The 24,425-nt window shown below is 43.8% G+C and overlaps 1 protein-coding gene across 2 annotated transcripts in view; it reads right to left on the bottom strand.

Annotated features, from left to right (window-relative positions):
* The window catches only part of FOXP1 (forkhead box P1), a 601,805-nt gene that overhangs the window by 494,666 nt on the left and 82,714 nt on the right, over positions 1-24,425 (bottom strand). Inside the window, exon 3 of one of the 2 annotated variants that reach the window (XM_032648540.1) lies at positions 10,836-10,965. The gene's annotated coding sequence lies outside the window, so the exon portion shown is untranslated. Of the gene's footprint in view, positions 1-10,835; positions 10,966-24,425 lie in introns of those variants that run through there. The other variant, XM_032648545.1, reaches the window with a different exon arrangement.

Genomic DNA, 24,425 nt, shown 5'->3' with positions numbered 1-24,425 from the left:
TTTTATAAGAGTGATGTGTATATTTTAATATCAAACACCTAATTTTTTCACATCTTTATTGGAGTATAAATGCTTTACAATGGTGTGCTAGTTTCTGCTGTACAACAAAGCGAATCAGCTATACGTATACATATATCCCCATAACCCCTCCCTCTTGAGCCTCCCTCCCACCCTCCCAATCCCACCCCTCTAGGTGGTCACAAAGCACCAAGCTGATCTCCCTGTGCTGTGCGGCTGCTTCCCACTAGCTATCTATTTTACATTTGGTAGTGTATATATGTCAATGACACTCTCTAACTTTGTCCCAGCTTACCCTTCCCCCTCCCTGTGTCCTCAAGTCTGTTCTCTACGTCTGCGTCTTTATTCCTGCCCTGTCACTAGGTTCATCACTACCGCTTTTTAAAATTCCATATATATGTGTTAGCATACGGTATTTGTTTTTCTCTTTCTGACTTACTTCACTCTGTATGACAGACTCTAGGTCCATCCACCTCACTACAAATAACTCAATTTTGTTCCTTTTTATGGCTGAGTGGTATTCCATTGTATATATGTGCCACATCTTTATCCATTCATCTGGTGATGGACACTTAGGTTGCTTCCATGTCCTGGCTATTGTAAATAGAGCTGCAATGAACACTGTGGTACATGACTCTTTTTGAATTATGATTTTCTCACGGTACAAGCCCAGTAGTGGGATTGCTGGGTCATATGGTAGTTCTCCTTTTATCAAACTCCTAATTCATCCCTGCCCTCAACCCTTTTCCCCTTTGGTAACCATACGTTTGTTTTCTATGTCTGTGAGTCTACTTCTGTCTCATTTTTTATCATTCTGGTCTCCAGCCATTTCTTTAGGGAAAATCAAATGATACACATTAAATGCCTCCTGGTCTCTATTCTTCCTTCAAGATAAAATAAGAGATATTTAGGGGGGAAAAAAAACCCTGTTTTAATCATTCAACCAACTCTAAGAGTGTTGTTGTGCCCAAGAACCACTTGTAAATAATTCTTATATTTTTCCTTAAACCTCTCAATTTTATTAAATGTTGCATTTAAGTAGTAGTATCGGAGAAACTGTACTGACGTGCTAATAGTATTTTGCTACATATTTCATATATAATATATATATATTTAAGTAATACCTAACTCTTAAATTTTCAAAAATGTCCATTTGTGACTCGAGAAATTTAACCTTAATTCCACTGGTGAGATACCCAACATCTATGAGAAAACACTGGTGCTGAAGAGGATATAGATCTTATATGTCCATTTCTGAGTCCACTTTTTTTCCGGGACTTGTTTTCCCTTTCACTTCATCTTTTACCCTCCACCTCACTTTTATTTCAGGTTCATATTTTTCTTGTCTTAAATAAAGGAAGGGGGAGAGAGACCCTCACTAAATGTCACTCTAAATCAATAATCCAATCACATAGGACAAGACTATCTCAAGATGAAATGTGAACAAAAGCTGATGCTATTATTTCATCAGAAACCGGAGAGCAAATGATCAGGCCCAAGCATCCTCACAGAGCTAGAACAAAGGACTGAATCCTCACCACTGTTCTATGCTCCATCTTCTTTACAAACCACGGGCCCTGGGGCCAAATGGAACCCTCCACTCATGAGCTACAAGTAGTTTTGACATTCTTAAAGGGTTGGGAAAAAATAAAACTACTGCTACTCTTTAGTGACCTGTGGAAATTACACGAAATTCAAACATCTGGAAACGAATGTTATTGGAAACACAGCCACGCTCATTCACGTACGAATTGCCTACGGCTGCTGGCGCACAACACAGGCGAGTAGTTGTAACAGACCAGGTAGACTGCAAACCTCAAAATATTTACTCTCTGGCTCAGGAAAAGTTTGCTGATCCCTGTCATCGACAGAGAAGTTAGATGACCCTTCTACCATCACACACATACAGAAGCATTTTTTAATTATAAAACTTTTCCAAAGAAACACAGTAGCAAGAAGAGTAAAAGGAATCTCCAGGAACTCAGCACCAGGATCAGATAAAAAGCTCTTCCCTGTCTTAGGGCACTGCCTGGAAGCACCAGCCCCCCTCGTGTTCCCCCATCCTGAGTTTCAGCTCCACTCATCCCTCCTGCAATTCTGATGACTATTAACCATCGTAAGAGGAAACTAACCTGATACCTTTTTTAAAGCAGCAACATTATCCACAATTAAAAAGCTGCCACCACACACACACACCAACTTTCTTGTATCTTAATATGCATATCCATGGTCTGATTATAACAGCCTGGAGAGACTGACAGGAAATGACTGAGTGTGATGGCTCCAAAGGAGACACCACATTGATCAGTAAATAATACACGTTTTTTGAAACTGTCTAACTGCATATTTATACATGTCAACTCTTATACACTTCGGTGACAGAATTCTTTTTCAGACATCTGTGTAAAAAACTCTAATCCTGATTTTTTAAATGTTTTTAATAATCACCCAAAAATGCTTCTAGGATATATAAGGTTTAAATTATATCCACCAAAGAGTGCCACCTGGAGCATTAACTGCTACATCTTTAACATTCCCAGTTATGTCAGGGTATTTGCCAACGTCTCAGAAAGGTTAAAATATAGTTTCACGTAACACATACCTAGTGCTTACTAGGCGCCAAGCACTGTATTAAGGACTTTTCACAGCCAACGAGGTAGATGCTACCATTGTCCCCATTTTGCAGAGGAGGAGACTGACGTTTGGAGAGCAGCCTTGACTTGGCCAAGGTAACCCTACCAAGTGAGGCCTGGGACTAGGACATGAGTTTATCTTCTCTAATTCAGAGCCCAAGCTCTAGGCCTGGACCTGGATGTGGGCCTGAAAATCTATATTTAACATGTTTCAGATAGCCTCTGGATCACACACTGAAGAACACAGCCCAAGGACCTGGAGGTAGAAGAGAAGCAAGTCCAGTGGGCCCTCGGTTCAGGTCCCCTGTACTCCCTTCCAAACACTGCCCACTGGAGGATTAGAGAGAAAATCTATAACTGGTGTATCATAGCCCCTGGCATGTCACATGTGCTCAGTTATGACAGCTATTCAACCACTGTCATTTTTTATAGGTCACTCAGGGAAGGCTTGTACGTCAGGTAAAGTCATTTTTATCTGTATTGTCCACAAAATTACTTCCACTCTTGGCCGATTCGGTTAGCATCTCCTCGCCCTAAGACTCCGTATCAATTAAATTACACCAGCAACTGAGGGCTGCCCAAGGTGGTGTGGAGGACAGAGGAGTCTGTCAGGTTCTACCCGGTGACTGGTTTCTCAACACCAGGCTAGATAATGAGCTAGATCAGCCCCCCACTGCCCCCTCCCCAATGCACACACCTTTTTTATTATGAAAGTGGTCAAATATATAAAGAAGTAGAGAAAATAGTGATCATGAACGCCATATGCCCACCACCCATACTCTAGAAGATCAAGATTATGCTCCATTTTTTCTTTTCTGAAAGATGTAAAGGAAACATGCCATTTCACCTTTACACAATCCAATATGCAACATTAAAAAATACGGAGAAAAAAATCCCCTTAATAATAACTGAATGCACATGTTGTAAGAAAAATTCCACAGAGCATACCTGAAACTAGCCTCCTGGCGCTCTAGCCTGCAAGTCTATCCTGGATGGACAGAAGTCCCTGCAGCCCGTAGACAAGGGGCCTAAATGCGCTTGACAAAGTGGCAGACCTGACCTTGTCAATGCCTGGCTCTGGCCCTGGGTACAAAAGCCTGGGAGTGCAGGTTTTCCCTTCCTGCACACGTTCTCTGGATCAGCGGTCCTGCCAGTCCTATGTTGCCTGTTTATACTGTATCAAAGAAGAAAACTCCTCTCCTCGGATAACAGGAACTCCATGAGCCACCATCACCAAAAGCATCTTTATTTTAGAAGAGGACCTGAAGGAAATACGCAACACTGAGCCCAACTGCATGAAACTGGGAGATTTTAGATTTAGAGGAAAAGGCCGGTGAGTAAGGAATATTTTTGGAAAAATTTTTGGAAGAAGTTATTCCCATTTTTTTTAAATCACTGGTCCTATAAAAATCCTGTGTGTAGGGCTTCCCCGGTGGCGCAGTGGTTGAGAGTCCGCCTGCCGATGCAGGGGACATGGGTTTGTGCCCTGGTCCAGGAGGATCCCACATGCCGCAGAGCGGCTGGGCCCGTGAGCCATGGCCGCTGAGCCTGCGCGTCCGGAGCCTGTGCTCCGCAACGGGAGAGGCCACAGCAGTGAGAGGCCCGCGTACCGTGAAAAAAAAAAAAAAAAACCTGTGTGTAGATTAAGCTGCCATTTTAAATGAGTTGCAGTCCATTTCTTCCACAAAGACAACTAGAAGCTACAAAATCTTCCTTGCCTAAATCAAAGGCCCTTGGAGAACCATGGAATCAAGGATGAGGACATAGCATGCCCTCCGGGTTAAGACACAGGCTTTGAAACTGGCCTACCTTGAGGTAAAACCCACTTGTAGAACCTGCTGTGTGATCCTGAGTAGTAACTTAGACACTGCGCTTCTGTCTTCTCAACAATAAAACCAGAATAATAATATCCAGGGCACAGAGACGCTGTTAGAATGACATGAGATACCTAACATGATATCCAAACCACTGCAGGAAAAATAAATGCCCGATGACTGGCTGCTATAATTACTCGGTACCAATATTACTAAAACCTCACAGAATACGAGGAGGGATGAAAAAGATTTCATCTCATGAGCCTCTTCCAATCACTTGGTTGGAGTCACATGGAATAAACACTGTGTACGCAAAATCCAAGAGCCACCCCCAGAACAGACCATAATGGGGCTCACAGATTTTGGAATCCTTGACCAAAGCCAACCATATCCTACAAATATGGCCCAACAGGTTACCAATTCACACGTGCACAACCACTTTCCAGAAGTCTGGTTACCATGACCAACACAAACAATCAAACAATACGTTGAAATGAAATTACAATGTACATTAACTAAATGGTACTTCAATATGCTAATTGCTCATTTTTCTTTTAAGGAGGAATTAAAAGGATGGCAGTTCTCAACAGCGTAGGGCAGCAGCCTGCATATAAACTGAATGGAAATTTCCTTCTCTTAGCCTCCAAGCATTATTTGAACCAAGTGAAGAGAAAACCGATTATTTTCAAAAACAACATGCCATGCAGCTGAAGTTCCTAGAATTTTACATCACGGAAGGTATCATTTGAAATATAATAGCTGAATGCCTTCCTCCCTGGTACAGCTTGCTTCAGTGTATTGATAAAAACCAAGATTAATATGCGAAAGGAAATTGCAAGAAACTTGCCCTGCACCGGTCAGCACCTGGTACATGTGCGTGCCCCTCCCTTTAAGAAAGAAACTGCACTCGGAGAGGGAAAGTCTCAGTTTAGCTCTCACCCCACCACTTCCTTGCTGTGTGTCTGAGCCTGAGTTAATGCACAGGTTACAAGAGGGTGAGGAGAGTCTCTTTCTTGTCTTTTCCAAAGTTACATAAATTGGAAAAAAAACCTACAAAACTATAATGTTTCATACACATAACCCCCAAACCAGCTAAAAGGTAGGAAATAAACTGCCTACCAAACCATACAAATACGGTATACACGTGATGTCAAAAATCCAATTATGTGGTTACACAACCACATAATTGCCAGAACTGTGCGTAAGATCTTCTCATTAATACAACACACATTTAACCGCTGTGTGCCAGATACTGGGGTAAGCATAGGATATACAAAGACAAACTACAAAGACTAGTCAAAAGCCACTTGCCTGACATGATTCTGACCACACTCACGTAAGTGGTGAATTGGTAAGCTCGCCTCCAAGAATTTAAGTGGAGAAATTCTGAGGCCACACCCACACTGAGCAGAGGAGAGAATGTGATCAATTAGTGATGTCTGCCAGGGGCGTAGGGATGGGCAGGGGTGGGGGAATTATAAAATCGAAAGTCTGTCAAGAATGTTTGCCACTTTTGATTTAGGCAAAGGATTCGATGCTTTGTGCCGAGGTCAGGGGAACAAAAGCCTGCCCACTACGTTAAAAGTTTACAGTGAATTTGTATGTCCAGAAAAATGTGTGTATAATCCCATAAGGGGCTTAGAGAGAAATGGAAAATATCTGCAATATAAATGCAGATTACCTTTATTACAAAATTGGATCATATTCTCATTCCTAGACTAATTTCCTATATCATAAAACCTATATTCAATTTTATAAATAGCATACACCAAGAATCATAAATTCAGTTAATGCAGAAATTTAACAGATTTTTTTTTTTTTAAACAAAAGTGAGAAAAGGCTGTTTTAGAGCAAGTATCTGAAAGGACAGAAAGGGTTCTTTCTTTGAAGATATGTTTTCTCATCTGACTCTACCTCCTTGGGGACATAACTAGAGAAGAACTAAATTTCACAGCTAATATATATGAAGTAACATGTTTAACATTATCCAATGAATTGATATCTACCTACACCATATAAATATATCTCACATAAACTGTCACCTCCAAGAGAATTCATTAAAACAATGTTACAGCTTCCGAATTAAATGCAATCTTCTAATTGGAATTTAATCTTACAGTAGTAGTTGGCAGATTTTCTTTTTGAATTGACAAATGGAATAATTCATTAGCTTGTCTTACAGTTCTATGGGAAGAATTTAACAGTAAACGTGACATAGAGACTGGCTAGCCACTGCTGTGAGGTACTGGGTGGGGGCTGTGGGAGGGAAGGGGGCTTGGAGGTTCTTTCACCATCATCAGAACTCCTCCCACGGCTTACGGGTGGGGAAGGATAGACACTCTTCCTCTCACCATCCTGAATTACCGCATTACTAATATATTCCATTACCTCCACATAAATGTCATGTTAATTTCTGATCATCATCAAGCCAGACAATGGTTTCCCCCTTGGCCCCTAGCCAATTAGCTATGTGGAAAATAGTCAGCCAATTACATTACTTGTATTAGGTTAGGGACTGGAGAGAGAGAAGCAAAATAAACGCCTCAAAAATACTTCCCAGATAAAATGTAAGTTGACACTGTCTTCCCGTGCTGGAGTCCAAGTTATACAATCTGATAGGCAGCTGCCAGCACTCATAACTGCTTATTAAATCTAGGCTGTCTTTATGGCGTGAGTGAAGATCTGTATTTTTACCAATATTAGGTTCATTGTGTTAGGAAAGAGACCAAAAAACTTAAGATCATTCGCTCCAGCTTATAAAACATATTATGTAGTTTATTAAATTGTTAAAATTACTTTTCAAAGTCAAAATTCCAGGGACTGGAAGTTTCAGCACGACAAAGTGGCTTGGCCCACTGACAGCTTCCCGCACAAGGCGGCTGAGAAGGGGAGCCCACCTGCAAGCCTTCCTGTTCCCAGATGCCTGCTACCTGCCCCACCTCCTCCCGGAAGCTGCACCACTGCCACACCCCACCCCAAAACCAATGACCAAAATCCACAGTCTTCAGTTTTATAAAAATCTCCAGGAACTTCCAGCCACCAAGTAGCCCACTATCAAGCCTTAAATGAGAAGGATTATTTTCTGTGTTTTTACCTCTTTCTAGTAGGTCAAAAGCTAGGCATTTGTTTACGAGAGAGACCCAAAGAGGAACTGTAGGCAAATAAGGAAAAACAACCAGTGACAAAACAATGCTGTTTTGTCTTATACTCTTATCCCAGATCCACCAGCAACCGACAGTTTACTGGGAGGAACAATGCAACGCCGAGGCACAGGCTGACAAACAAGCCAACGTATTTGCCGTCTACAGTCAACTTTTCTAGAGAAAACTCTATGCAAATCCAGACTGTTATTGTCACATTTATTAACAACACTGTGGCTAACTGCCTATTAAATATGCACAGACTTAGGCGGTCTTCACTCCTGGAGTCTCGTGATGTGCATCAGATAGGTACCAACATCAACTAAAGCTTCACGCCGGGGGAGACAGGAGCCAACTCTGATTCCCTGCTGGCGAGGGCGTTAAAGAATCACATCACAAAGAGACACCTCAAGTGCTCAGCCCTTCTTTCTCTGTATCCTGCCCCTGAGCTAATTTATTATGCAAGCATGGTTATCACCAACATAAATTGAGTACATTACCTAACTACTCATTTTCTGAACTTGAAATTCTGCCGCGATGATCTACTTGCGTAAACCTTTTATCATAGGGCTTTGTTTCTTTGCACCGGAGTGAGGAGATCTGTCGTTCTAGCTGTCTACTGCTGGGACTGGGACCTTGTTCTATCACGAGGTCACTTACCATGAAACATTTCACTCATTATTGGAGTTGATTTCGTGCCTAGAGACTCCAAGGTATCAGCGGTAACAATTAACTGATGCTTCTTTTGGTTACTCGATCAACTGTAAAGTTCTGAAAGCCGTAGGACTATGAATACGTTTTTGACAACAGAAGGATTAACTAGCTATCAGATATACAATGCATCGCAGGCCAGGTTAGTGCATCACAGAGGAAGAGAATCAGTCCTTTAATCAAACCTCGAAGGTGTACTCTGAGGATAAACAATCATAAAGAATCAGAACACATACTCCAGTTCATCAGATTTCAGGGATCTCCACTTCCTACTAAAAATACAGCGAAGGCAAACTGATTACAATCGGATAAATACAAAGCATTTCCTTATTTAGAAAAAACTGGTAATCGACTGGGCCTAACTGTATTTTATCAACTCAAGAGGTATCATTTTCATTACAGCTCTTCAGATTGATTTTTCACACAGCAGGCCTTACCCAAATGAAATTAATGAATAAAACAAGCCTAGTCTTCAATAAATCCATTCATGTGGTTTTGTTCAATTTCATACATCAATTTATGACAGTGACATTGAGTCAGACTCTCTCAGTACTGAAGACAGAGATGACAGGTAACCTCAAACCTGAGTTTGTTGCTATTTCAATACCTTCAGCAGAATTCCAACCACTTCTTTGAATTCTCATGTTTACACGAGACAGACCCAGGCTTTGTTCTCAACTCTACCTGGATCCCCAAAGATATAACTTTTTATAATGTCTGCTATCTGCTCACTGGTCTACAGACCACTCAGAGAAGTCTATCATAGCTGGTTAGCAATAGAAAACCTCAGGAGAACTTCACAGGAGAAAGAAGCACAGGACTTGCCCAGGACCACCCCATAAGATGATCAAAGCACCCTAACAGATCTAAAATTCCATGAGTCCATTAACTATTAATTTTCATGGTGTACACCCTTGCCTTATGTGTTACAGGTTTCTACTTGCTTTATTTCTTGCCATGAAAGAATACTGTAAGGAAGATACAAGACTCTGTTTTTCCTCCATCTCCAGCTCCAGCAGAATGAAATGCAAAGGACAAGTAGTCAGATACCAAACTAGCCTAAGTGGAAGTGAATTTTAAAGCCCACGGGCTCTTTGAGCCTGATATTCGGGCTGGTTGCTCCGGCAGGGCTCTTTTCATCTATGAAATGGGAAGGATTTGTCAAAATGACCTCTAACTGTAAAATCTTTAAAAAGCTGGCCCAAACAGCAAAATGCAAAACAACATCTTAAAGAGACACATATCAGCAAAGAAGGTTTACAGAATTGCGGGGCTTGGATGTCACAATCTCTGTAATTGAGATAAGCTAGAGAGAATCCCCGAGGATAAAATAACCTGGGATACAGCTCGGACCTAGCCCAGGGACATAGACATCTCCATCAGACTCTCTGCGCTGCAGATTCTCCATCTGTAAAGTGAGGGGATTTAAACAGCCAACTTCTAGGGCCTTGTTAGCACTGACAAACACGACACTCTAACCTACCTGCTTTATTTGAAACATAGGAAATCAAAACAGACCAACTTGCCCCATGTCAGCTAGCTATCAGGTCTCCCAATTTCTAATACAGTGCTCTTTCTACTCCCCTAGACTTCCCTCCATTAAATAGAATCTGTTTCAAATACAACTCCACTAAGACAAACAAGATGAGTTTATGCCAATGGTTCTTATCATTAAATGCCATTCACTACAAAACTGAAACCAAATGGTTCCCTATAAAGCTGACCTCGTTTTATGACAAAGCTCCCATTGAATGATGTCAGAGTTTTTACCCAAAACACCTGGCCTCAACCAATTCTTGTCTCTGATAAAGGCGAGTCACAATTGTTCATTCATTACTACAGGGGAGCCCGTGAGTTCTGAAGAACATGACAGACGCCATCAAATCTACAGAAAAAGAGCATCACGTCCCTTCTAACTTCCCCCTAAAAATTACAGTGAATAACCTGATGAGGAGAACTATGCTAGAAAAAAATGCTCACGAGTCTTTCTGAAAATCTGAGAGTCCACAGTTCCCAACCTTTTAACTTTTTCAAGAGCCCCAGTCATGTGGAAGGCTTGCGATGGGACTTCCTCAATGAACAAATCAGACTTAAATCTCCCACCACCACCCACAACTCAAGATGAGGTTATTATTGTCTTATTTCAAGGTGGTTCATTTTATCACCAAGTTTTAATGGGACCAGAAAAGCAATTACTCTTTCAACCGCGCACGTAGCTCATAATCTAGGTAGGCCACCCTTCGGTGTATGCGTAAAAGAATCACACAGACAAAAAAAGTTCTTCCGTGTCCTATTATGTCTTTTATAAATCCTAAGATCATTGCTCAAGTTATCCAAAAAGGTTATACCACTAAACAATGACAGGGTGACTCTTCTTTCGAAACGAGAGCCTCTCATCTTCAGTGTCATTGTTCTGATGAATTTGGGATCTTTTTTCAGTTTCCTGCACCGTGCAGGACCCCTTCAGCCAACATTTAGTCTTATGAACTTTCAGACGAATAATCGTAAATGTCACTCACCCTTTTGGCCAGCATGCATCACATCCGTCCGTTCATGGTTGACAGCAAATCAGACAAGGGACTGAAGCCCTCACCATTGCCCAAATGTTTCGTTCGGAAACTGGAATTGTCAGCAAAAGCTCCTGGGACACTGCAATACAAAATTTTTTTTTTTTTTTTACACACAGCTAAGATGTAACTTCTAAAACCACCACTTCCTTAAACTTGAAAACAGCACGACAGACATAGAATCTAGAGGTAGGGGAAAACACCTTTCAAACGAGGGTATGTCAATATATCAAGTGCGATGCTGTAAAATATGAACCGGAAATAATGTTCTGAAAGATACAGTTACCAATTACTTGAACACATACCCTGAAAGGTTGTTGTTTATTGCAGACTTTGTGCCAAATATTTTATGTAGTTTGGCATTACAAAAATATTTTTTGTCCAATTATCAAGTGCCCAGGTAACAATAAGCTGCTTTAGCTCAAATCTGACATGGATAAACGTATTGATTCCTATTAAGTAACTCTCTTTTCCAGAAGATAAAAACATATGAAAATAAAATTATTTCAAACATAACAGTGAACATCCAAACTGGGAAGAGAGGTAACCACAGTCATTTTCCTCCAAAATAATTCTACAAATGTTTATGAATTACAGAAGAAGGAAGACTCGGAGATATTTCCATCAAGAGAAAACATACTACGTAACGTGTAGACATCCGAGTGGAGAAGCCTGAATCCTGGACCCAGTATTGTCATCAGTCACTTGTGTGGCTCCAGGAAAGCCACTTAATGCCTCAGGATCCCAGTTCTTTCATCTGCAAGGTCAGGTCATTAACTGATGCTCTCCACGTCCCTTCTTCCTCTCAGCATCTTTGTCTTTTTGGTTAAAGCACACTTATTCCAAATAACCTAAACTATTAGCTTCCGGATTAAAAAGAAGGTTTTTAACACAAATCACTCCTCTGCTGATCTGCCATCAATACCAGAGCTGAGCTGTGGGCAGAGGGTCATGCACTTGAGCAGAAGAATTCTCACCCTGGCACTAGTGCCAAGCCTTAGTGCACCTGCGCCCTCGGCAGCTGACAACATTCACTGGGTGCCCAAGGAAGGCTTCCATTCCTGTCCCAAGAGTACAGCTCCAACTCCTATGGAACAGTGCCCACGTGTACTATAGATGAGTGTTTCTCAAACTTTAGTACGCGGAAGAATAACTTGAAGAGCTTTTTCAAATACAGATTCCTGGGTCCCATCCCCACAGACACTGATTCATTGGTCTGGAACTGGGCCTGAGATTCTGTATCTCTACCAAAATGCCAAGGAAGGTGGATACTGCCAATCACAGTTTGTGTCCAAATGATAAAGCCCCATCGTCCAAACTTCAAGTAGCCTTAACACCCAAGAAGCATTTCCAAGGCTCACAGAAGCTGTGCAAAGCTACTAAGTCAACATCACGTAGCAAAAAGAAAGGCGCTGAGGGCTTCCCTGGTGGCGCAGTGGTTGAGAGTCCGCCTAATGATGCAGGGGACACGGGTTCGTGCCCCGGTCCGGAAAGATCCCACATGCCGCGGAGCGGCTTGGCCCGTGAGCCATGGCCGCTGGGCCCGCGCGTCCGGAGCCTGTGCTCCGCAACGGGAGAGGCCACAACAATGAGAGGCCCGCGTACCGCAAAAAAAAAAAAAAAAAAAAAAAATTGTGTGTGCCTACCTTGCACTAGACACTCTTCTGACTGCAGCTTGCCTGAGTGAGTTTTGGTTGCAAGGCCTTGTAGATACTTAACCTTTCCGACCTGAGCTTCCTTGTTCATACGGGGAAAGCTAAGGCGTCCCACAATGACCAGGCAGACAATGCAAGTGAACGAGGCAGGCCAGGTATAAGGTACAGGGAGTGAGGAGGGAGGCGGCAGACTGGAGGGCCCGGGCTTTCTCAGCTAAGAGGGCAGCCAGTGGCTCCACAAGCCCATTATTGCCACGTGGCAACGTGAACCCAGGGCTACAGGAGCTTTCAATTCCACGAACAAAGGCAGAAATCCAGATGACTATTTTGGGAAATTTCCTCATTTTTCAAAGACAGCAGCTAACCCTTTAATAGTACACATTAAAAAAAAGACAAGAAAAAGAACCCTTGCAACCCATGTAACAAATTATGGCTAGGGTTACGCCACGGCTCAGGTCTGCAATTCTACAGGGATTCGGAAGCACAGAGAAGCTGCACGAGTGGACACAGGAAAACACAGTAGGTGTCTGGGCAGTTAAGGGCTTTCGAGAGCGATTATCTTGGGCAAGTTTTGGAAGGAACTGGAAGATGGGGTGGAAAAGGGATCCCATCAGTTCAGGACATCACGGTCAAAGGCTTACAGGCGGATGAAACAGGAAAGACACACCAAAGAACAGCAGTGAGGAGGGAGGAATCACGCTTCTGTTCATCATGGGAGCAGCGTCTGGCTTCTAGCTAAGGTGTAAGTTGGTCAATCAACGCTTAAGAGTATCATTAGTGCTGTCCGGTTTGACTTCCTAAAACATTACAGTCCCCAGGCATATCCAAGAATCAGGGATAAACTATCACCGTGGTGTGTGGAATTTTTCTGGTTTCGCTTGTATGTTCTGTTAAGAATCCAACTGACCCAATGCGGAATTCCATCTCCACCGAGCTCTATAACTCTAACCAAAATACTATATGAATGACATATACGGTAGTTTTTATATGGACTTATAGTATATATACTATAAATACACTCTATACACACATACATATAATACATACATACACATATACACATATATATAAAATACAAGCTCTGTAATTGTAACCAAAATACTATATAAACTACAGATACTATAGTTTTTAATATGCATTTATAGTACATATACTATAAAATACATACTATATATATACACACTACAATACATGCACATATACTATAAAATATAAGCTGTATAACTCTAACCAAAATACCACAAACTATATACTATACTATAGCTTTTTAGGTGTTCACAGTACATATACTAAAAAATACATAGCATATACATATATAAAATACACGCATATATACTATAAAATCAAGTTCTATAACTCTAACCAAAACTCTGACCTCTAGAAATGAAAAACAAAGCAACTGAAATTTAAAAGAAAAAAAAAAAACAAAAAACCCACCAGAAGAGAAGATAGTATCCAAATAAATGATCCAGTACACTGTCCAGAGGCAAAAACTATCTACCTAGAATTGTATGCCCAGAAAAATTACCTTTCAAAAATGAGGGTGAAATAAAAAGATCTTTTCAGACAAACAAAAGTTTATCACCTCTCTACAAGGACATTCAGAAAGATGCATTTCAGGCCCAAAGAAAAGGATTTTAGGAAGAAGGTTGCTTGATCTAAGAAGGAAGGGGGAGTGAAAATAATGGAGAACTTTGGAGTAAATGAAAAGTGAATGCTTTAAAATGACATGCAGGTCTCAAAATTAAAAAAAAAAAAAAAAAAAAAAAAAAAAGTCCGGCAACACCATCACTTGCTTCCCACCTAGGCTTACTCGGTCTCACTGGCTGTCAATCACCAAGGTCCTGGACCGCAACCTTGATATGGAACGAGGGCACCAGCTTGAAATGCAGGCTCCTGCCCAGAGATTATCAATCTGCATTTCTACCAGATACTCCAGGGAACTCTGATGAAGTTGTGCCCTTGCCTCTACTCTGAAGAGTGCTGCGCCACTGCAGGGCCAGGAACCCAGTGAGCTCCAGGGGCTCAGCCTGGGGAGGTCCCGACTGACACTCCAGCTGGCCTTTGTTCTTTTCCACTTCACTTACAGCCCCAGAGAGCACCTTGGCCCAGTGGGTCAGCAGCAACCCTGCCTCAACCCTGCTAGTCAGGAGCTGCAATAAATTAAAAGCCCATTAAAATATTTTAGAGAAAAGCCTAGAAGTGCTGAACCATTAATTGTGCCATATTCAATCTGTTTTCCCGGAGATTTGAAAAGCCAGATTACCATCTTGGGGGGTCATTAGAAAGAATGAAGCTTTCTCCTTTTTCAATTTACATATTTAAAAATGCAGAGATTCTTCCAGTGGCTACTACAACAGGCTTTCCGAGTCCCGCGGCGGCCACTCCCCTCTCTGACCAAAGAGAAAGAGGCCTAGGGTGCCGTGGGGGTCTTGCCTTGTGTTTTCAAGTAAGGAATCAAAACTCAGGGCCTGTGGTTGCAAAACAGCTCCAGGAAAACAGGTAGAGGCAGCCACAAAACAACAGTGCTGTTCTCTTGTTTTGTTCTAGCCTCTTTATTTTTCCCTGCAGCAATCCTTGCTCGGCACAAGTCTGCAGGGAGCTGGAAAGAGCAGCTGTGGTTCCCTGAGGCCAAGACCTAGCAATCAAGTTGTTTACCAAACACTGCCAGGCACCGGGAAAACAACAACAGCACAGGCAGTATTTGCATCTGTTTTTCAAAAACAACCTCCAAAGTCTGGGCCCTGCCGGGTACTTCCTGGCATGGCTCAGAGGAGCACTTGGAAATTAAAGGCATGAACTGCCTGGGGTATGAGCCCCCATGGCCTACGTGTCATCCATTATTCCATTTCTTTTGAAGAGTGCCTATCCGAAAAATAAAAGGGACGGGGAGCGTGCAGAGTTTCCAAGCAGGGGATTCAAACAGACAACATGCTCGTCCCTGGCATTTCCAAGCAAGGTAACAGTGGCCATGTTAGCAAACTGGCATACTTTGCTGGCCACCCAAAACCTCAAGACATCCAGCTGTGGTTCTCAGTCTTGAACGAGCAGCAGAACGCTGGGGAGGGCTAAGCAAACACAGATTCCTGGGCCCCTCCCCTGGAGTGTCTCATTCAGCAGGTACAGGGCGGGGCCTGAAAATCTCCAGCAAGTTCCCATGTGATGCTGGTGCTACTGGTCCAGGCACCACGCTTTGGGAAGTAAAGCTAGATGCTTCCTTACCATCCTGAAGACCTGGGGCCTCTTGTCCCACATTAACCTTTCCCATGCATCTGGCAGTGTCATACCCAAAGGAGGTCACAGAACAAAATGGACCGGATGGTTTTCCTTTTGTTCCTCCAGATCCTCCATCTGCCATGCTGCCCCAACCCTCCACCTTGCTCTGTGTGTCTTGGAAGGCCCCTCTGCGTGGATGCATCAGCAGGTACCCTTGTCTTCTGGCTTCCAGCTGGTACAACCAATGGAGGTCTCATCTCAGGAGGACAGAGAAGATGGGGCATTTATCACCGGGGCACCGGAGGTTGACTATGAAGGATCACAGCTCCTGCGGGGCAGTCGTCTCCCTACAGCTACTGTATCCAGGCTCCACCATGTGCCCCCCCTTTGTCGTCTCAGACCCAGGAAAGGGACAAGCCACCTATTTCCTACCGGGACCCTGACACAAAACTCAAACTCAGTGGCTTCTCCACTAGATTTCCCTTGGCTTGAGAATGCTATATGTGGAATTTTTTAGACCCACACAACATAAGTAAGTGTATGTGTACATACACACTCATATGCACACACAAATAGACATGTACATATGAGTATACACATATACATATACATCTTTATAGGTTTCTTCATGTAGCTCCATCAGGTAGGTCAGGAGACCTGGGAGGACACGGCCAAGGCCATCTCAGGGGGTTTGCACCCGTGTTCCTTCAGGTCCCTGAGCCACAGGAAGAGCGGGCCCACTCTGTCTAATCCGTTACACAACCTGATAGGAAGGGGAGCATTTGTGAGAGCTTCAATCCTTCTCTAATTTACTAACTTAGTTTCTCCTTTGTTGCAAATAGCACCAAAATAGAAAGAGAACAGAAGTGGGTGGAGCAGGCTCCATCACCAACTCCTGTGAATAACTTTCTGACAATGTTGAACCCAGTTCAAAAAGCACTTCGGCTGCGGAAAATGGTGTGTGTTGTCAGCTCACAAATAAAATGCCAATCGGCCTCAATGAATAAGGCTCGGAGAAGAACAAATAATACTTCTGCTTTTAAAATAATCGTAACCTCAAATGTACCCTAGATGGGCATCTATCTCAGCAGCTAAGTTCTAAAGTTCTAGTCAAAATGGTCACCCAGATTTAACCAAATGGGTCACCACAGCAACGTCGGTGGCTTCAGTGCGCCCACTGGAGTTCGTTTCAATTAAGTTCCCTAGAACTAATCACTATTACTTTTACTTAACTTTCACTAATAAGATTTCTTTCAACTCACCAGAGCACTTACTGATATCTCTGTTCAAAAACAGGTTTTTAAGTAAACCCATTAGATTAATTAGAACACACGGGGAATATGGTGTCTGTAATTACTTTCCTAGTTCACTGAGGCTTAACCAGAAACCTGTTTTGTTTGTTCATTCCTCTTCTTCACTAAAAATCCCCTAAACATTCCATTTAAAACTTGAAGGCTGGCCCTCCTGCTGCATCTGTCTGCCTCTCCCCATCTCCCCAGTAAGAACCCAGCTTCTGTCTGAACCCTGCCAAAGACAATGAGTGACTTAACTGTCACCCCCTCTTCAAGGAGTAGATGTACCCTCATCCTGTTGCCTCCCAGCCGTCCTAGAATCCCATTTCATCCTTCATCTTGGTCCCAGGGCTCACTTCTTCCCACCGTCCTCCGAGACCAACATCATGAACCATCTGGAGACTTTCCTCTTTCCTTAAAGATGTCCCTTTCACCTTTCCCAGAAGCCATTCACTCAATATCCCTTGACCTCAGGCAAACAAAGAAGGAAGAGCTGGCCTTTCTTTAATTCCTTTTCTTAGAGCCAAGTTCTGGCTCTGCTAACAGTCTACCTTGCCTGCCATCTACCCCCAAGGAGAACACCACTGTCCCTCCCCACTGTGCTTCCCTGATCCTTGAAAACCCTTCTTCTGATGACCGTGTGTGAGGCGACCACTGCTCCCAACCCAGCCACATGGCTTTTGCCTTTAAATGGCGAGGATGCTCTTCTACACCTTTCTCAGCTGTTTTAGTATCTGGTTCACAATTTCGGTCTACATCCCTTCACTGTGGCCACTTCTGTCGACCTCGACAGCCATGAAGACGGTCCTTCCAACAGCCTGGCCAAGGCTTACATCAGACCTGGCATAGATAAGGTACCACTCAAAAAATAAATAAATAAAAAATCATTCACTGAGTGAATACACACCTGGTTATCTTAACTTTCTTACCCTAAAAGCTTCCAGTCTATTTGAGAAGCAGTATAGGGCAGTAGTTGAGAGCACAGGCTATGGAACAGACTTCCCATGTCCCATCCTAGCTATGCTACTTACTGGCTATAACCTTGGGCAAATTCCTCCATACCCCAAAATTGGGATAATATCTGCCCATCAGCGTAAGGGCTCATTAAGTGCTAATTAACCAGAACTACTTGCTCGACACCTGAGGGCATGGCCAAAACTTCGATCTCACCATCGCTTAGAACTGCTCCACCTCGAATAAAGACTTTGAATTCTTTAATTCACTGACAACCTCCCACAGAGCCACCTAGGACTGGGCCCTCTCCCCTGAATTTGCTCCTGCACAGACACAAGGCACCATCCCTCAAGTCCTTAACTCTTGGCCACACGCACAATTTGTCATCCCCCTTCTAACCTTCCTCTCTTTTACAGCACTGAAGGCTCACTCCACGTACCCTGAAAACCCCTGTATCACTCAGGTATATACCCCTGTCTTTTCTACCAACTTCCTGCTCGAGCCCTTTGGTTCCTTCACCAGAGTGGTCTGGGTGAGGCCAGGCTTGGGTGTAATTCATGGTTCATAGCCTGGATGTCTACGCTACAGTGCCCAGGACACAGAAGGTCATTACATGTGATACTAATCTGGGTTCTTTCAGGGAGCCAGAAAGATTCCCCATAAGCCTACTTGGCACTCTACCTATGACAAGTTGCTATTTAAGAATCACGGGAACTCCAGGCTCAATTTCACAAATACCTTCCACGCGTGGTTCCGTTCAGTGGCACAAAATACAAACCTTCCATCCTCATTGGCAAACTGGGCTGAGCTAAGAGAGCAGGGCTTATAAAGGTGAGCCGCCTACTGGCAGGGCGAGTGGTGTCTCTGTCCTTGAGGCCCAGGGGAGCCTCAGTTGCTCCCGGGAGGAACAGTCAAGTGAGCAGAGAGCTGGCTGCCACCTGGGCTCTTTATAAAGGCTTTTGTGGGTAAACATGTTTACTTTCTTTTCATTGGCTGGGCTTATCGTGATCAAGTATTTTGTTTTGAGTCTTGTTCTATAAACATGTTTACTTGGAGGGGGGAGCTTTGTGATAGCTGGTACACTTGTTTTTCGAACTTTTAAATTGAGAACATATTTTTCACAGCCCGCGGTGAACAACTCAAGGTGGTAAACAAATGATATTATTTCATCTTCACTCTAGAGAGTTGATCCCTATGTATCTGCTCAAAAGCTGGAAGTGGGTTGTGGGTTACCAAGGCTCTCTATTAGATGAGAACAAGAATCACATTCAGAGTGATGATGCCACTAACAAGAAACCTATCACTGTAATTTTTGACCATGGCGGGTCGCGCAGCAGAAGGGAGAGTAGCAAACCCAAGCCTCAGTTTCCCCGGCGGTAACATTCTGTGGGAAGTGACACACCACAGTGAAACCAGACGGTGTCGTAGGAATAGATGGGATCCATATTTTCTGGGAGAAGTTACGATTACATAATCAGCATACATAGCTGATATGGGGGAGGAATAAAACAACTTTTTTTAAAATGAAGAAACCAACTAGGTCACAATATTAACTGCAATTCTTTGAGATGCCTTGTCAAATGATGATTTCTGCCGGCTTTATAAGTAAGAAGAAGGTAGTGGCTTCAACTGTAAAAAGGAAGAGTCCTCCATTATTGGAAAGGGAAGAAAAAAATTAAAAAAGAATAAAAAGGGGGAAAAAAATGAAAATAACTTTTGAAAAAAACCAATGGTCTTAAACTAGGGCTTATAAGTGCTGTTTACAGGAATCACTCTGTGGGATGAAGCACCAAGTCCCACCACAGCTGGGCCAAAGCTCTCTTCTAGAGAATTCTATGGGTCCCAATATTCCAACTAGGAACAAAAGCCTTCTTACTACAGGCCTTTGAGGTGAAATACAAATGACTTAAAGGAATAAAACCAGAGAGGCCAAACTCTTTGTTCAAGCAAATAATACCAGCCCCCGCCCCTGCCCCCCATCCTCAAGCTCATGCCCAATTTAAAGAAGTCAAAACACAACAACAAGAAAGTTAAAATTGTTAGAGCATAATAAGATAAACATCCTCATTTACTAAGCGTTATTCTTTCATCATGTATGTTACGGTAGGGAGGCAAAGTAACCCCGTATGGCACCTTATCCATCACCCAAGATGGATGATGTACAGAACATACAGATATCAGAGAACAAACACACTGAACAGACTTCTTTTCCAAGGCTACAGTGTGATTCAGGGATACAATGAATCAGGAGGAGGGGCCAAGGGCGCCTTGAGGCAGCCACCATCCCTGACATTGAGATTGCCTCTCCACTCAAGGAAGGAGACCCCAAACAAATAGCTGACCAGATAATTTTAGCAGAAGGGCAATAAGACCCAGGGGGGTGGGTGCTGGATGACCAATCCGTAGGAAGAACAAACCTTGTCCCGGCTTTGCCAACTGCTGGAGAACCTCTGTGAGTCAATGACTTTGTCAGAGCCTGGCGTTCCCTTTCTAAAAACTGACAGCATCGAATCCCACCTTTTTGAACCATCCCATTTCACAATTTTATGCCTCGGTCTCAAATGGAAAACGTCACTTCAGGGGATAACCGACAATTCCAGGCTCCATAATCCGATCGATAACAATACTTGGAGTGCTTTCCAACAACCCACAAAGCCATCCAAGCTCCCACAGCTGAGGAGCAGAAATGGAATTTCAAGTTAACGTGACGCTGGCTGGTGACGAGTCATCAGCGTACTTCAGCTTGCAGATGTCTGAGCAGACAGCTGACTCAGCGGGGATGCGGTCACCCAGCCAGCCACCGCCATCTGACCCACTGCCTCAAAGTAATCTGTCTCCCACCTCAAAAGAAAACAAAAAAGTTGAATGACTGATGAAATGACTGAAGAAGAAGTTCCAGTTAATTCTTACAAAATAAAAATATTAATAATAATAATCGGGACTTCCCTGGTGGCGCAGTGGGTGAGAATCTGCCTGCCGATGCAGGGGACACGGGTTCGAGCCCTGGTCCGGGAAGATCCCACACGCCGCGGAGCAGCTAAGCCCGTGCGCCACAATGCTGAGCCTGTGCTCTAGAGCCCGTGAGCCACAACTATTGAGCCCACGCGCAGCAACTGCTGAAGCCCGCGCGCCTAGAGCCCGTGCTCCGTAACGGGAAGCCACCGCAATGAGAAGCCCGCGCACCGCAACGAAGAGTAACCCCCACTCACCGCAACTAGCAAAAGCCTGCACGCAGCAACGAAGACCCAACGCAGCCAAAAATAAATAAATTTAATAATCATCATCACCCTGGTAAACAAAGATGAGGACGATGACCAGGCTCGGAGTGGTCCAAGGTCTGAGGGCCACACTTCCTTCTGAGAAAGGGGGCGGAATGAGGTGCTTTGGAAATGCTCAGGAGACCAGGAGAGGAGCTAATGATTAGGACCAAACCATCCATGAAAAGTGTCCAAGAGTCAAAGTGGTGAAACGTCTGCCGTAAACACAAGAAAAGAAAGGAACACACTGGCCTTTCACCTTGGTGTTCAACAGAGTGGGAGGCCTCTAGATACACTCCCGAAGATATCCAACTCTAAGACCAGCCAACGTTGATGGAGCCCTCACCAGGCCCAGCACTCTTTCCTAAGCATTTCCATCCAGGCTCTTATAAACCTCACAAGTAAGTACTGCTATCTTACAGATGTGGAAATTGAGGCTCAGAGAAGCGAAGTCCTCTACCCAAGGCCATGGTCAGTAAGTGATGCAGCCACCTGTATCTGGAACCCAAGTCTCCTCCCTTCATGGTACCCAATACTACTGAGTACCACTCTTCCAACAGCTCCAATGGGAAACATGAGAAGATCTGGAAAGCCTCCCACGACAAAGCCCAGCTGGAAATACAGGGTTACAATTGCACTCAGCAAATCCTGGTTAGGAGGGAAGTACAAAGCCAAGTGAGCCCTGGTAGTACAACCTGAACGCAGGGGACATCCCCACGGAGGAAGGAGACAGGAGAAGAGGGGCTTACGCAGGCGGCCGAGACACCCCTTCTGTCCTTCCATCACCGGTGCAAAAGAGATGCTTTCTAGTCCTCAATCTCCTCTCTGTTCTCCCAAGTCCATCTGATCACAATCCTAGGCGCTGTGCCCGCCTTCCTTCCCGCCCCCTGTCCCTCCCCAAATGTCACTGTCTAAAGTCTCCAGGGTAAGACCCCTCAAATGAAATTCAGTCAAACATTTATCGAGTCCCCCCCTGAGGAACTGTGGTGCACATGTTTGGGGGCTGGGTCAGGGGGCTATCAAGGCTCAGTTGTCTGCCCAGCACAAGAAGTTAAATTACAATACATGATCAAAATAACATGTCAGGACAACAATGAGAGCTGCGTCACGGGGAATACATGATTAACTGCCAGATGAAGTCTACAGACAGTAATCGCTACAAAGTTCAAGACGGAGAGACCACTTCCAACAGTGGCTCCTAGGGTGCAAACTCTCCACTGAGTTCTCCTTCCCATCGGCTTTGGCCCAGACCAGGAATCTGGCTGCCTGGGGTCTGATTCTGGCTGTGATACTCAAGGACTGAGTTATTCAAGCTCTCTGGGCCTCAGTTTCTGCAGCTATAAAATGGGGGTAAGAACAAGTCCTACATCACAGGGCGGTGAAAGGATTAAGCAGGATGATGCACACAGGCCATAAAACAGGCTAAGGGAGATCGCCTGTATCTCCTGGGAGATCTCCAGCCCCAGTCTCTATCGCCCCATATATACCATCTGAATCAGCACACTCGCTCTACATGGGTTCCCCCTCTCTGCTTCCCTATGTCTGCTGCCAAAGCTGTGCCTTCTATTCCAACAAGCTAGAAACCCTGTCGGCCTTCCCCGCGAGACCAGCCAGCCACCAGGCCTGGTCTCACTTCGTCTGCATGGTGGCTCCTGCATCCACGTTTCCAGCTCCATCTCCAGTACCCCAGGACAAGAGCAAGTACCTGAGAGTCAGAGCGCCTGGGTTCAGCTTCCAACTCTGCCAAACGGTAGCCTAATGTGTGTTTTGGACAAATTACATAACTTCTCTAAAGTCCTCTGTTTCTGCATCTGTAAAATGGGCTAAAGGGTCCCCACCTCAAAACGCTGCCGTGAAGATTAAATCACACGGTTTGAGAACACTGTGGAAAACTTCTGACCCGCAGTAAGGGCTCCATACATGAGAGCTGTCATTGTCATCTGTGCTTGGACCACACAATTAACTGTACGTCAGTGTCTGATTGGTCTCTCCCCTCTCTATTCCGAAAGTCACTGCTTGTCCTTCACCATAACGGATTTGGGTCAGTCACCCACAGAGAAGAATGGTGCCTTGTTTATCTTTTAAGCGCATCAATCTAATATTACATCAAAGTTTTACAAATAGAAATGAGTACTCTCATCCGTGGCCAGGTTCACAGTAAGCTGGCACAGCCTTTGCGGGCGTGAGCGGGGAGGGGGATTTGGCCCTGCTTCAACAAACCATTTAAACCGTGCATTCCTGTTCACTCCTTACTCTTTGGAACTGATCTTAATGAAATAGTAACCACTGGGGAAGAAATGAGCTATAAGGTTGCAAAAAAACATATCACAACATTGTCTATGGTCTACAAAAACTGGGAAAAATAAATATCCAATAAAAATTGAATACATTACGATTCATAGTGATGGTGAAATACTATGCAGCCATTAAAAAGGGCTGGAAAAATAAACACGGACACAGAAGGAAACACAACCCCCAAATCATACCTGCTCACCAAATGTCTGTTGAACGATATGTTGCTAAGTAACAGATATGTGTTACAAAACCTTTTTCTTCTTAAAGTTATGGTTAGTTTATTTACTGTGTGCCAGATGCTACAAAAGAGCACACTACATACACTGGGCTACTGCAAACCCCAGTGAAGTGAGTTTTATATATTATCCTCATTTTAAAGACACAAAATGGAGACAGAGAAATTAAATAACATGTCCAAAGTCACACGGTTAGGAAGGGAAAGCTGTGATATTAACCCGTCTTGTGCCAAAGTCCTTGCTCTTTTCTAACTAATGCTGCTGCTCCTAAAAATATTAGTACACTTACGGTTAAAGTAAGTATATTTCCATGGGAAAAAGACTAGAAAGGCAGACAGAACAACACTAGCGGTCATTCTCTCTAGGGGATGGAACTATAGATGATTTATTTATTTTTGCTCTGGTTTTAAGATTTTTTTACATCTATCATACGATGCTTTTGTAGTACGGGGAAAAAGAACAAAGTTTCTTCTATTTTAAAATTCAAATGTCAGCTGCCCTTGTTCCCTTCCCCGTGACAGATACAGATGGCTGGGCAAGGGCGGGGCTTGCTGGGGAAGCAGTGCTGCCCAGTGTTGCTTGAGGGGTTCAGGTGCCAGAGTCCCATGACCTGGAGGCGGCCCGCTGGAAAGCCCTG

The sequence above is a fragment of the Phocoena sinus genome, chromosome 11, assembly GCF_008692025.1.
Source record: "Phocoena sinus isolate mPhoSin1 chromosome 11, mPhoSin1.pri, whole genome shotgun sequence".
NCBI lineage: Eukaryota > Metazoa > Chordata > Mammalia > Artiodactyla > Phocoenidae > Phocoena > Phocoena sinus.
The sequence above is the reverse complement of the archived record's forward strand: the minus strand, read 5'-3'. Positions and strand labels throughout refer to the sequence as shown.